We start from the raw sequence: 15,611 nt of genomic DNA on the forward strand, positions 1-15,611 counted from the left end.
GTCATTTTTCCACTATCCCGGAAAATCCCACAAGAGGGCATAAGCAATCATACTGCAATTTGACAAAACATCACGAATCACGACGGGCCTTATCTCGAAAACTGAAAATATTTCGAAGCCGAAACTTGGTGAGCATAGGTTTGGCATAATGGGCAGTTGGCCCCGAACAAGATGGCGTCTAGGCCTCAACGGTTTTTGAGTTATGGCCATTTTTCTGGGATTAAAAGTCTAAAATGAAAATAGAGAAATTATTTTTTCACTTCACGTCAAAGTCAAGGAGCCTCCGGTGTCAATAACAAAAAAATCAGCCATTTATCTATCGTCATTTAAGAGAAATCGTACAATGACAGATTTGTGATGTTCAAATATAGGTGTGTTTTTTTTCAACAGTTACAGATCCAGTTGCAGGGTGTTCATACGAATATTTTTAAAGTGTGCTGTGGAGCTCTGCGAGATTATTGTGTTTTTTCTATGATTTTCTGAAATAACACACACTCACTAAACCCTCCGTAAATAACTCAGTTCTTAACATAAAGACTTAAAACTCAGGATTCTGTAAAGGCATACCCCAATGAGGATATGAGTTTATTTATAGCTTCCTGTGCCAACAGGAAGTGCCTTAAATGGTGTCATAGTGGCTGTATCCAAGGGTTAAAAAGGTCAGATCTTTTCAAAACTTCATATGTGATTAGGCAACCCTCCTGAACTGTAAAATCAGTCATTTCTCCCAACAGATGTCAAAGAAAAGCTCTCACACACACACACAGCAAGGATGGAGTGACAAAGCACGGTGTTTAAAGACACAGAGAGCAGGCAATGGCATAAACATAATCCCAAGGCCGTGCCGAGTTCAACGAGATATCCCGCTTGACCGTAGCTCGCTCGGTCTAAGCGCAGCGACCATAAGAAATGTAGGCCCACAATGAAGCCTGCACCACAACGTCATTTGATTTTGGGTGACAGCAGCGGAACCGTTAGGTTTAGAAGGACAATTCAAACACAGGAATGTTCCTAAGGTCCTACCGATCTGTGCAAGCCTAACCTTGACCGTGTGACATTAACCCTTCACAGTTAAAAGAAGGTGTTTACATCAAACAGTTTGCATTGACTTCTCTCCCCATAGGAATACATTGCCTGCTCCTCTAAATTCAAACTGAGGCCTATGTGGGTTATGAATGCCTTATGAACCTGTCTTTGATGACAGTCAATCAGGACACTATAAGGTCTACCTGTGTCGATTCTAAGCTTCCTGGACCATCCGGAAGTGGTTAAAATCGCCCTAAAAGTGTATACCCATAACCTGCCTGCAGTTTGATAGACATAGTGCATTCAACCCTGTGTAAATCAGTCAGTTTTTATGGTAAAGACTTAAAACTCAGGATTCTGTAATAGAATACCCCAATGAGGATGTGTGTTGAGTTATAGCTTCCTGTGCCAACCGGAAGTGCCATAATTGGTGTCTCATGGGCTGTTTCGAGGGGTTAAAAAAATCAGATCTTTCCAAAACTTCATATATGTGATTAGGCAACCCCCATGAACTGTAAATCAGTCATTTTTCCCATAAAATTTCAAAGGAAAACTAAATCACACACACACACAGCTTGGAAGTAGGGACCCATTGGGGTGCGTAGAGACATACACTCCCTGCATTAGTTAACCTTGTTGGAACTTTTAAAGAACCGTCAGACCTAGAGTTCCGAAACTTTAGAATCCTGTTCTAGACCTCAGGTCGATAGTGCGTGGTGAGTTACGTCACTCTAGAAGGTTCTCGGACCGAGAAACAGCCTCGTACATTTGCAATGACTTCAATTCATTTTGACCATTACGAAAAGGGCGACATTTAGAAATGTCCCAGAGTCACAAGACTAGGTGCATTGTGACCGTTTCGGCCCATAGAGACAGAACCCAGCGTTTCTGTCCGATAGCTCATTCAAGGACCCCGTAGCAAGTAATTCTGTGTGGCTCAGTCGGTAGAGCATGGCGCTCGCAACGCCAAGCGTCGTGGGTTCGATTCCCGCTAGGGCCACCCATATGTAAAAGTAGTGGCCCCAGCCGACTTGTAAGTCGCTTTGGACAAAAGCGTCTGCTAAATGGGATATATTATTATTATATATTAATTGAAAAAAGTGGATTTTCAGCACCAATTAGGGTTTTACTCGGACACCAAATGACCTATCGAGCCGAAACTTGGGATTCGGGTCGCCTCAGCTAGGCCTACACATAACACAAGAAATGGACCCGCAGCTAGAACGTAACTACGTGTTTTATGTTTTTTTTATGGTTTGAACCGAAGGTGTTGTGAATTTTGGGCCAGCTCTGAAGTATGTGATACTTGGCTCCTAAACGAGTTGGGAAAAGTGGGTTTGGTGTCAGTTTGTATCAGTTTGGTGTCAGAATGATATCAAATTGACTGATGGACGGTGACTTGCTGGTGACTCTTGTCCATTTGCAATATGTTTAAACAGTGAGGTACCATCACCAAAAGTGACATTCTGAAATCAACCCTAACGAGCGATGGAGAGGTACCAGAATCACTGCCCAGCCATCCGGAGTTCATCGGGCCAGTCAATTTGGCATTCCTGAACAATTTTTATAGCATGACAAATTTGTGATGGTGAATGCCCAGTTAACCATATTGCAAATGCACAGTGACTTTGCAAGAGTGAGAAAACATAAACAAATGGACATTCTGAAATCAACCCTAACGAGCGATGGAGAGGTACCAGAATCACTGCCCAGCCATCCCGAGTTCATCGGGCCAGTCAATTTTGCATTCCTGCACGATTTTCAGTGACTTTGCAAAAGTGAGAAAACATTTGCAATATGTTTTAACAGTGAGGTACCATCACCAAAAGTGACATTCTGAAATCAACCCTAACGAGCAATGGAGAGGTACCAGAATCACTGCCCAGCCATCCCGAGTTCATCGGGCCAGTCAATTTGGCATTCCTGCACGATTTTTATAGCATGACAAATTCGTGATGGTGAATGCCCAGTTAACCATATTGCAAATGCACAGTGACTTTGCAAGAGTGAGAAAACATAAACAAATGGACATTCTGAAATCAACCCTAACGAGCGATGGAGAGGTACCAGAATCACTGCCCAGCCATCCCGAGTTCATCGGGCCAGTCAATTTCGCATTCCTGCACGATTTTCAGTGACTTTGCAAAAGTGAGAAAACATTTGCAATATGTTTTAACTGTGAGGTACCATCACCAAAAGTGACATTCTGAAATCAACCCTAACGAGCGATGGAGAGGTACCAGAATCACTGCCCAGCCATCCCGAGGTCATCGGGCCAGTCAATTTGGCATTCCTGCACGATTTTTATAGCATGACAAATTCGTGATGGTGAATGCCCAGTTAACCATATTGCAAATGCACAGTGACTTTGCAAAAGTGAGAAAACATAAACAAATGGACATGATGAAATCAACACCACGAGTGATGGAAAGGAACAACAATCACTGCCCGGCCATCCCGAGTTCATCAGGCCAGTCAATTTTGCATTTTTGCAGGATTTTTGAGCATGTCAAATTTCTTATGACATTTGGCCCCCACAAAACATATGCCACTTTTTAAGGGTGTGTGAAGTTTTTTATAAAATTTAGCTATTTTTGACTTTTGACTTCCTATGAAATCATATTCCAAATGGAGAAAACATATGCAATAATGCGCAAGTAAAAAAAAAGAAAGCACTTTTTTAAGGGGTGATAAGTTTTTGACAAAAAATTCATTTTTTCAAAATTTGGCTTTTGGATGTTGACTTGGGGTCCATTTCCTATATGAAAAACCAAGGTGGAGCGCACACGCCACCTGTTGGATTTTTGAAGTGTTACAACTGGCAATTGCCATATGGCATTTGCAAAACATTTTGCATGAATCAACGCCGATTTGGGTGGTATTGTCCATCGTGTACATGGTTTGTACTATGCCAATGGTTTCCTATTCATTTTTGTCCATTTCAGGGGGGAATTCCCTTACAGACTCACATTAAGCATCCTACCGATCCTTGACTTCGGCGATGTCATTTACAAAATTGCCTCCAATACTCTACTCAGCAAACTGGATGTAGTCTATCACAGTGCCATCCGTTTTGTCACCAAAGTCCCATACACTACCTACCACTGGGACCTGTATGCTCTCGTTGGCTGGCCCTCACTACATACTTGTAGCCAAACCCACTGGCTCATCTATAAGTCTTTGCTAGGTAAAGCCCTGCCGTATCTCAGCTCACTGGTCACCATAGCAGCACCCACCCATAGCACGTGCTCCAGCAGGTATATTTCACTGGTCATCCCCAAAGCCAACACTTACCTTGGCTGCCTTTCCTTCAAGTTCTCTGCTTCCAATGACTGGAACGAATTGCAAAAATCACTGAAGCTGGAGTCTTAATATCTCCCTCTCTAACTTTAAGCATCAGCTGTCAGAGAAGATTACGATCACTGTACCTGTACACAGCCCATCTGTAAATAGCACACCCAACTACCTCATCCCCATATTGTTATTTATCCTCTTGCTCTTTTGCACCACAGTATCTCTACTTGCATATCATCATCTGCACATCTATCACTCCAGTTTTAATGCTAAATTGTGATTATTTCTCCTCTATGGCCTATTTATTGCCTTTCTTCCCTTCTCTTCTACATTTACATAAACTGTACATAGATTTTTCGAATGTGTTATTGACTGTACATTTGTTTATGTGTAACTCTGTGTTGTTGTTTTTGTCGCACTGCTTTGCTTTATCTTGGCCAGGTTGCAGTTGTAAATAAGAACTTGTTCTCAACTGGCCTACCTGGTTAAATAAAGTTGAAATTAAAAATCTAATAAAAAATAGTAATTTGTAGTTAGCCCTTGTTGATACTAACCATTTGGCCAAAACTACATAACTAGTGAAGCTAGTTATAATTCAATGACAATGGATTCATTTTTGAATGAAGCAGCTGCCTGTTAGCTGTCAAGAGTTGGTGGAGTAGCTAGCAACTTATGTTGTGATAAATGGCGATGTTAACTATTAAGCTGCGCCAGGTGGCGCAGTGGTCTAGGGCACCAGAGACTCTGGGTTCGCGCCCGGGCTCTGTCGCAGCTGGCCGCGACCGGGAGGTCCGTGGGGCGAAGCACAATAGGGAGGGTTGAATGCGCGTTGTGCTAGGGAGGGTTTTGCCGGTAGGGATATCCTTGCCTCATCGCGCACCAGCGACTTCTGTGGCAGGCTGGGTGCAGTGCGCGCTAACCAAGGTCGCCAGATGTGGCTGGCTTCCGGGTTGGATGCGCGCTGTGCTAAGAAGCCGTGCGGCTTGGTTTGGTTGTTTCGGAGGACGCATTTGGCTTTCGACCTTCGTCTTTGTAGCTATGAGACAAGATAGTAATTACTAACAATTGGATACCACGAAAAAGGGGGTAACACTGTTAAGCTACTGTTGGCTAGTAAGTTAATAATGGAGAATGAATTTAATTATTTCTTAATCATCTTGCCAGATAGCTAGCTTGGTAAAGCATTTAGTGTTGTGTGCATTGTGCTGTACTTACCACCCCATTCCTTTGATATGAAGTGTTTGTGACTGCCTGGCTCTGTTAGCAAGCTAATGCTAGCTAACTAACTAATGAGCAGGTGCATATTACCAAACTGAACATAACAAAGATGTATTATGCAGCTTCATTGTTTTAGTTAGCCAGAACAATCTTAATGAAAAGGGGGTGGATTACACCAAGAAAAGTTTGGTTGTCACTAGTTACTACAGCCACAAAGTCAAATTGGATAAATCGTAAGAATTTATGAAAACAAAAATTTGCTTTTTGGTCTTAATTTAAAGTTAGGGCTAGGCATGCGATTAGAAGTGTGTTTAAGGTTAAAGGAAAATTCTACCCAAAAACTATATTTTGGTGTTTGTTTCATTAGTCCATTGCTGATAGTCCCAAAATGTTTTGCATGTCAGCAATCAAGATATTTAACTTAAAAAAGTACAGCCAGTATATTTCCAGTGCGTTTCCGTTAAAAATGTTTCCTATTGTATTTTTTACTTTTGTTTGAATATTAATCTCACTTTCATAAGGCTGTCGTCAGCAGCACAACAATGGAGCACTTACGGTAACACAGCCAGAGGTCGCCAAGGGGACAAAGATAGACACACACACACACACACTTTTTTCCCTTGACCTTTGGTTAACTCTGTGATCCTAGTCTATCTGTGCTTGATCATGAGTGTGTGTATGACATTATGTTGTACTTCCATCCTGAACACCATGGCAGTTCTTTGTTAGATATTGGGCTCAAGTTGTTCTGTTTTGGTTACCATGATCTGATTTAGAACCAGGTATGGTGTTCTGTATCATATTTTAGATAAGGTGTCAAATTCTGATTCTTATTTACACTTGGATCCGGAAGGCAGTTACTTTTGGATCTTCGTTAGGCTTAGTGCTGCTGACTTTCTGGGTCTGTCCATGTTCTCCCTCCATCAGTTGAGATAGAGTATGACAGACAAGGAAGTACTTGTTCAGTTATTGATGTTCATTGTACAGACTTCTCTGAAAGTTTGTGTTATTTATTGCACCCACTATTAGCGTTGTGGTGTTTTTGTGATCATGTCAAGTCCTTTCCTGAAAATGACAACAATTTCCAAGTAACCCATCCGGTTGAACCTGTGTTGAATAAGTTATAATGTCTATAAATTCTCCCTATATTTTCCCTGCATCCAAGGACCATCTGTCTCCTTGTACCAATGACTCCCAATAGGTAAACAGATATGGAGATGGGCTGTAGCTTACCTGGCAATTAACATATTCAACACCTATCCCATATTCAACACCTATCCCCATGTTTTCACTGTTCAGAATGTCAGAGTTCGAATGGAGGATAGTCTCCATGGAGACAGGACTGCATAGTGGTTTTGCTATACAGAGATATAGGATCTTAATTTGATCACTCTTTTGTTGCTGAGAATTTTCCTGCACAGCAGGAAATGCAAACGTGTTGTGAATTCAAGGTTTAAAAAGGCCTCTAAAATGTGTAAATTAACAAAAATTGTAGTAACCCCTACATAAAAGGTCCATAAATGTTTATACACATAATAATATAAGCTTCCTGTTGCTGCAGGATTCTCTTCCTGCTGTAGCAAACTGGCTCAAATTAAGATCCTACATTTGGAGGTTAAGAAAGGATCACATATTTCCATCCAGGTCATCAGGAGGGGTCAGCTTATAAAATATACTTCTGAGAAAACATTCCATAACTGCAGGTGGAAGTAAATTACCAACCATTGCTTTATACCTGTTCAGACTCTAAACACTCCAGCACAGTGTGTAGTAGTGCAACTTTTCAGTTTATTTTACAAACTGCCAATACAGTCCTTGAAGTAGAAAAAATACATGGACTACTTTAAAATGAAGATAGCCCTCAATGGCAGTGCTGATGCTGTCACAGAAGATACCATTTCAAGAATAGAAATGTGTGCCACCTTTCTGTATCTATGGGTATTTTTCTGACTGGCCATACATAGTCATGTTAGGGCGGCAGGTAGCCTAGCTGTTAAAACCGTTGGGCCAGTAACTGAAAGTTTGCTGGTTTGAATCCCCGAGCGGCCAATCAAGGCAGCTCCCCGCAGCTCTCTGTCTAAATGCTGAAGACACATTTCGGTTGGATATATTCAGTTGTGTAACTGACTAGGTATCCCCTTTCCTATGTTACTGACACACAACCCTGAATGGAAGAATGTGTCTGCTCCACAATTTGGGTTCAACATAAGAAACAGATCACATTTTTACAATGTGGCACAGCATTAAAATCATATTGTTTTGCTCTGTCTTTTTTTGTTAATGTATTGTGATGTCTGAGAACAGTGATTGGCAAGATTGTTTGACCAGTATTGGTTAGCCTCCTGCTAGCTTATTCCATATGAATCTTTCTCAAATTGTTTACTGTCAGAGCCTAAATAATGATAATTACTATCTCATGTTTGAATCTCTAAATCATAAATTGTTAATTTCAAAATTCTCCTGTCTATCTATTTGGGTGTTCAATTATCAAATCAAACTTTATTTGTCACATGCGCCGAACACAACAGGTGTAGGCCTTACTGTGAAATGCTTACTTACAAGCCCTTAACCAACAATGCAGTTCCAGAAAGAGTCAAGAAAATATTAACTAAATAAACTAAAGTAAAAAATGAGTGCTACAGGACTGTAATCATTTAAGTAGGCTACCTTCGCTTCTTTGGGCACAGGGACTATGGTGGTCTGCTTGAAACATGTAAGTATTACAGACTCAGTCAGCAAGAGGTTGAAAATGTCAGTGAAGACACTTGCCAGTTGGTCCGCGCATGCTTTGAGTACACGTCCTGGTATTCCGTCTTGCCCCACGGCTTTGTGAATGTTGATCTGTTTAAAGTTCTTGCCTACATCAACTACAGAGAGCGTTATAACACAGCTGATGCTCTCATGCATGCTTCAGTGTTGCTTGCATGGAAGTGAGCATAAAAGGCATTTAGCTCATCTGGTAGGCTCGCATCACTGGGCAGCTCTCGGTTGAGTTTCCCTTTGTAGTCCGTAATGCCTGCTTGATGGTTCGTCTGAGGGCGTACCGGGATGTCTTATTAGCGTCCGGATTAGTGTCCTGTTACTTGAAAACGGCAGCTCTAGCCTTTAGCACGATGCAGATGTTGCCTGTAATCCATGCCTTTTGGTTGGGATATGTACGTACGGTCACTGTGGGGGCGATGTCGTCGATGCACTTATTGATGAAGCTGATGACGGAAGTGGTATACTCCTCAATGCCATTGGATGAATCCCAGAACATATTCCAGTCTGTGCTAGCAAAACAGTCCTGCAGTGTAGACGGCGCTGGGTCAATTGTGTGCTGCCCTATGGGACTCCCAATCACAGCCGGATGGGATACAACCTGCATTCGAACCAGGGACTGTAGTGACACCTCTTGCACTGAGATGCAGTGCCTTAGACCGCTGTGCCACTCAGGAGCCCAATGGTACTTCCTGCTTTAGTTTTTGCTTGTAAGCAGGAATCAGGAGGATAGAATTATGGTCAGATTTGCCAAATGGAGGGCGAGCGAGAGCTTTGAATGCATCTCTGTGAGTGAGGTAAAGGTGGTCAAGAGTTTTTTCCCCTTTGGTTGCACATGTGACATGCTGGTAGAAATTAGGCAAAATGGATGTAAGTTTGCCTGCATTAAAGTCCCCTGCCACTAGGAGCGCAGCTTCTGGGTGAGAATTTTCTTGTTTGCTTATGGCCTTATACAGCTGGTTGAGTGCGGTCTTAGTGCCAGCATCGGTTTGTGGTGGTAAATAGACGGCTACAAATAATATAGATGAGAACTCTCTTGGGAGATAGTGTGGTCTACAGCTTATCATAAGGTACTCTACCTCATGCGAGCAATACCTCGAGACTTCTTTAATATTAGACATCGTACACCAGCTGTTACTGACAAATAAACACACACCCCGCCCCTCGTCTTACCAGACATAGCTTCTCTGTCCTGCATGGAAAATCCCTGCCAGATCTATATTATCCATGTCGTTGTTCAGCCACAACTCTGTGAAACATAAGATATTACAGTTTTAAAAAATGGCCTGCTTTTTTTCTCCCCAATTTTGTGGTATCCAATTGGTAGTTGTTACAGTCTTGTCTCATCGCTGCAACTCCCATATGGACTTGAGAGCCATGCGTCCACCGAAACACAACCCAACCTAGCCACACTGCTTCTTGACACAACACACATCCAACCCGGAAGCCAGCCACACCAATGTGTCACTCCAATGTGTCGGAGGAAACACCTACCTGGCGACCTGGTCAGTGTGCACTGCGCCCGGCCCGCCACAGGAGTCGCTAGTGCACAATGAGACAAGGATATCCCTGCTGGCCAAACCCTCCCTAACTCTGACGACATTGGGCCAATTTTGCATCGCCCCATGGATCTCCCAGTCACGGCTGGCTGTGACAGAGCCTGGGCTCGAACCCAAAATCTCTGATAGCACAGCTAGCACTGTGATGCAGTGCCTTGGACCACTGCGCCACCTGGGAGGCCCAGATATGGCAGTTTTTAATGTCCCGTTGGTAGGATAGTCTTGATCGTATATTATCCATTTTGTTTTCCAGTGATTGCACATTGGCCAATAGAACGGATGGTAGTGGAGGTTTATTCACTCGTCTACGAATTCCCAGAAGGCAGCATGACCTCCACCCCCTTTTTCTCCGTCTTTTCTTCAGACAAATTACAGGGATTTGGCCCATTCCCGAGAAAGCAGTATATCCTTCATGTCAGACTCGTTAAAGAAACAATCTTTGTGAGTAATCTCTGTTCTGATGTCCAGAAGTTATTTTTGGTCATAAGAGACGGTAGCAGCAACATTATGTACAAAATAAGCAAAAAAACTACTTACAAACAACTCGAAAAAAAAAAAATAGCACAGTTGGTTAGGACCCTGTAAAATGGCAGCCATCCCCTCCAGTGCAATTATAAGATGATGGACAGGTGAATGAATGTGAATGAAATCTCTGTCATGCAGAGGACATTGCCAATATACTGCAGGCTGTGAGTTAATTAATAGGTTTTCAAATGAGTTAAACAAAAGCTGATGTTGTCCTCATGCATCCAGCCTTATGTTGGGGTGAATAATGCAGTTTACAACATTTAGATGAATTTCTATTACATACCATTATCATGGAAAGACAATCAATGTTGGAGATACAGTTCCATTAACAGCAACATATCAAACATGCCCTGATTATGAATTAATATCAGATGGCAATGGCATTATTATATTTCTTGCCTGATTGGTGGTATTCGATGCAGGTTTCACAACATGTCAAATTGTGACAGAAATTCTCTCCTGCTTTGCCAATCTTTATGAATATACCAAGTCTACCTCAAAATAAGTCAACACCAGCATGCTCTACATCAGTCATTGTCATAACCTGTACTCCCAAATATCTTGGCATACTCTAGCTGTCCTTGTACAAATACACAAATTCACGCTGTCACAACAGAAGCCAGTATCAAGCTCCACTCCTAAAATATGGATTTAGAAAGATCTCATGGTTATGCTTTGGAAGTGTTTGGGATGTGAGCTGATGTGAGCTGCTCGATCACCAATGTTTTGAAATTAGAAAAATATGTTTGCCACTGACCACTTGAGTTGTGTGATATTATGTGAGGAACAGAGCGGGTGATTGTGAGAGTGTAAGAGAGACAGACAGATAGAAAGAAAGAGAGAGAGAGAGAGGGAGAGGAGAATGTTTTCATTAGTATATATTACTTGACTCTTGCTATTTCCTGTTCTCCCTCCCTCCCGTCCTTCCTCATATTGACATATGAAATAAGGATGTGTCTGTGTAATAAAATGCATATTCACCACTTTGATCCTTGTTAGAAAACTCAGGACTGGTATATAAAATAAAGCACTGCCCAGAGGCTAAAGCAGAGGCAACCCAGAAGCATTACACATTCTTTCAACTCTGTGGAGGGGTTTACTTCAGCAAAGCTGCAATTTATAACATATTAAATCCAATGTTTCTCACAACATTCTGAGCTTGGTTTTTCCCTTTATGCTAGTTTTTTTCCTGTGTAAAGGGTGGTACATTTTCCCCCATAATATTGAGTGTATTCACATACGTATGCAACCAAATTGTCCATCATCACAAATGACCCCCTGCCACCCACCCACTTTCTCTCTCTGTCTCTCTCTCTCTCTGACGATGAATCATCATCATCCACTGTCTGTGATGTGGCAGCAAGCGGACAGCTCTTTGTGTTCCCTCTAAATCTTCACCCCCTCTAACTAGCTGTAAGTTCATAGGCTGAAGCCGCAGGATAAATCAAAGACCCTTTACTTACATTGCATTCAAATGAGTCAGAACAGGAAGAGTCAACATAAAATCTGACTGGTGTGGAAATGTTTTCATCCCATTGGGATGATATGATGTAGAACCAGCTCTAAAAGGCGAGGTCAACATTCATCCCATTGGGATGATATGATGTAGAACCAGCTCTCAAAGGCGAGGTCAATATTCAAAATTATGTCTATTTATCTACTTAACCAACAAATACAAAATGGACTAATTATTGGGTTGAATGTACAGTCGTGGCCAAAAGTTTTGAGAATGACACAAATAGGAATTTCCACAAGGTTTGCTGCTTCAGTGTCTTTAGATATCTTTGTCAGATGTTACTGTAGAATACTGAAGTATAATTACGAGCATTTCATAAGTGTCAAAGGCTTTTATTGACAATTACATTAAGTTGATGCAAAGAGTCAATATTTGCAGTGTTGACCCTTCTTTTTCAAGACCTCTGCAATCTGCCCTGGCATGCTGTCAATTAACTTCTGGGCCACATCCTGACTGATGGCAGCCCATTCTTGCATAATCAATGCTTGGAGTTTGTCATAAATTTGTGGGGTTTTGTTTGTCCGTCTCTTGAGGATTGATCACAAGTTCTCAACGGGATTAAGGTCTGGGGAGTTTCCTGGCCACGGACCCAAAATATCAATGTTTTGTTCCCTGAGCCACTTAGTTATCTCTTTTGCCTTATGGCAAGGTGCTCCATCAGGCTGGAAAAGGTATTGTTCATCACCAAACTGTTCCTGGATGGTTGGGAGAAGTTGCTCTCGGAGGATGTGCAGGTACCATTCTTTATACATGTGTTCTTAAGGCAAAATTGGGAGTGAGCCCACTCCCTTGGCTGAGATGCCCACACATGAATGGTCTCAGGATGCTTTACTGTTGGCATGACACAGGACTGATGGTAGCACTCACCTTGTCTTCTCTGGACAAGCTTAGTTCCGGATTCCCCAAACAATCGGAAAGGGGATTCATCAGAGAAAATTACTTTACCCCAGTCCTCAGCTGTCCAATCCCTGTACTTTTTGCAGAATATCAGTCTGTCCCTGATGTTTTTCCTGGAGAGAAGTGGCTTCTTTGCTGCCCTTCTTGACACTGTGCGTGCAGATGCACTCACACCTGCCTGCTGCCATTCCTGAGCAAGCTCTGTACTGGTGGTGCCCCGATTCCAGAGCTGAATCAACTTTAGGAGACTGTTCTGGCACTTGCTGGACTTTCTTGGGCGCCCTGAAGCCTTCTTCACAACAATTGAACCACTCTCCTTGAAGTTCTTGATGATCCGATAAATGGTTGATTTAGGTGCAATCTTACTGACAGCAATATCCTTGCCTGTAAAGCCCTTTTTGTGCAAAGCAATGATGATGGCACATGTTTCCTTGCAGGTAACCATGATTGACAGAGGAAGAACAGTGATTCCAAGCACCACCCTCCTTTTGAAGCTTCCAGTCTGTTATTCGAACTCAATCAAAATGACAGAGTGATCATCAGCCTTGTCCTCGTCAACACTCACACCTGTGTTAACGAGAGAATCACTGACATGATGTCAGCTGGTCCTTTTGTGGCAGGGCTGAAATGCAGTGGAAATGTTTTTGGGGGATTCAGTTAATTTGCATAGCAAAGAGAGACTTTGCAATTCATCTGATCAGTCTTCATAACATTCTGGAGTATATGCAAATTGCCATCATACAAACTGAGGCAGCAAACTTTGTGAAAAGTAATATTTGTGTCATTCTCAAACTTTTGGCCACGACTGTACAGACACCTCTATTTTCCTAAAAAAACACCTCAACCCCACAAGGATAAGTAGCTAACTACGCCCCTAGTGGTCTGAAAGGGAAAACAGTCTGTATCCATTCCCACAGAAACACTGGAGTAAAATGACTCCTGAGTAGTACACTTTCATATTGTTCTCATGTTTCCAATAAAGGGGTTTAATCTAGTGCATGATCTAAAAAATATTTTCTCTCTGCCTTTCTAGCCACGAACGCACACACACACACACACCAGTGCTACCCGTAACCGTCACATATGTTTTTGCTTACGGGCCAGGCAGAGTCCCCATGCATATCATATGCAGTGCAATGCTCATGAATGTTAACACAGACCATGTTCAACCCCCCTCCTTTACAGAAGTTACCATTTTCTATACTAACATACAGTTGCAAGAAAAAGTATGTGAACCCTTTGGAGTAACCTGGATTTCTACATAAATTGGTGAATAAATGTGAGCTGATCTTCCTCAGTCACAATAGACAAACACAGTGTTCTTAAACTAATAACACACAAAATATTGTATTTTATTGTCTATATTGAATACACAATTTAAACATTCACAGTGTAGGCTGGGAAAAGTATGTGAACCCCTAGGCTAATGACTCCAAAAGCTAATTGGAATCAGGAGTCTGCTAACCTGGAGTCCAATCAATGAGACGAGATTGGAGATGTTGGTTCGAGCTGCCCTGCAATATAAAAACACTCACAAATATTTGCTATTCACATGAAGCACTGCCTGATGTGAACCATGCCTCGAACAAAAGAGATCTCAGAAGAATCTCATTAAGAATTGTTGACTTGCATAAAGGTAAAAGGGTTACAAAAGTATTTCTAAAAGCCTTGATGTTCTGCAGTCCACGTTAAGACTATTTGTCTATAAACGGGGAAAGTTCAGCACTGTTGCTACTCTCCCTAGGAGTGGCGTACCTGCAAAGACAACTGAAAGAGCACAGCGCAAAATGTTCAATGAGGTTAAGAAGAGTCCTAGAGTGTCAGCTAAACACTTATAGAAATCTCTGGAACATAATAACATCTCTGTTGACGAGTGTACGATATGTAAAACACTACAAGAATGGTGTTCATGGGAGGACACCACGGAAGAAGCCACTGCTGTCCAAAAACAAACATTGTGGATGTTCCACAGCGCTACCGGCAAAATATTCTGTGGACAGATGAAACTAAAGTTGATTTGTTTGGAAGGAAGTAGCACACAACACCGTGTGGAGAAAAAAAGGCACAGTACACCAACACCAACATCAAAACCTCATCCCAACTGTAAAGTATGGTGGAGGGAGCATCAGGGTTTGGACTGCTTCACTGCCTCAGGGCCTGGACAACTTGCTATCAAGACATTTTGCTGGAGAATTTAAAGCTATCTGTCCACCAATTGAAGCTCAACAGAAGTTGGATGATGCAACAGGACAACAACCCAAAACACAGAAGTAAATCAACAACAGAATGGCTTCCACTGAAGAAAATATGCCTGACCTCATCCCGATTGAGATGCTGTGGCATGACCTCGAGAGCGGTTCACACCAGGCATCCCAAGAATATTGCTGAACTGAAACAGTTTTGTAAAGAGGAATGGTCCAAAATTCCTCCTGGCCATTTGGTTATTGCTGTCAAAGGAGGGTCAACCAGTTACTATATCCAAGGGTTCACATACTTTTCCCACCCTGCTCTGTGAATGTTTACACAATGTGTTCAATAACGACATAAAATGTAAAATTGTTTGTGTGATTAGATTAAGCAGACTGTTTGTCTATTGTTGCGACATAGATGAAGATCAGATCAAATTTTCTGACCAATTTATGCAGAAATCCAGGTGATTCCAAAGGGTTTACATAATTTCTCTTGCCACTGTACATTAGAGAGTTACACATACATTATGTATGGACCTGTAAGGGTTTTCCTGTGGTGAAGTAGAGGAGGACCAAAACGCGGCGTGGTTATATTGATTCATATTTAATTAACACAGATAAACA

The 15,611-nt window shown here is 42.0% G+C and overlaps 1 non-coding gene across 1 annotated transcript; it reads left to right on the forward strand.

The window, feature by feature from the left end:
• Window positions 1-1,956: 1,956 nt before the first annotated feature.
• trnaa-cgc (transfer RNA alanine (anticodon CGC)) lies at window positions 1,957-2,026 on the forward strand. The gene has a single exon. It is a non-coding gene; the product is annotated as a tRNA-Ala (tRNA).
• Window positions 2,027-15,611: the final 13,585 nt, after the last annotated feature.

The sequence above is a fragment of the Oncorhynchus masou genome, chromosome 19, assembly GCF_036934945.1.
Source record: "Oncorhynchus masou masou isolate Uvic2021 chromosome 19, UVic_Omas_1.1, whole genome shotgun sequence".
In the NCBI taxonomy this organism is placed as follows: Eukaryota; Metazoa; Chordata; class Actinopteri; order Salmoniformes; family Salmonidae; genus Oncorhynchus; species Oncorhynchus masou.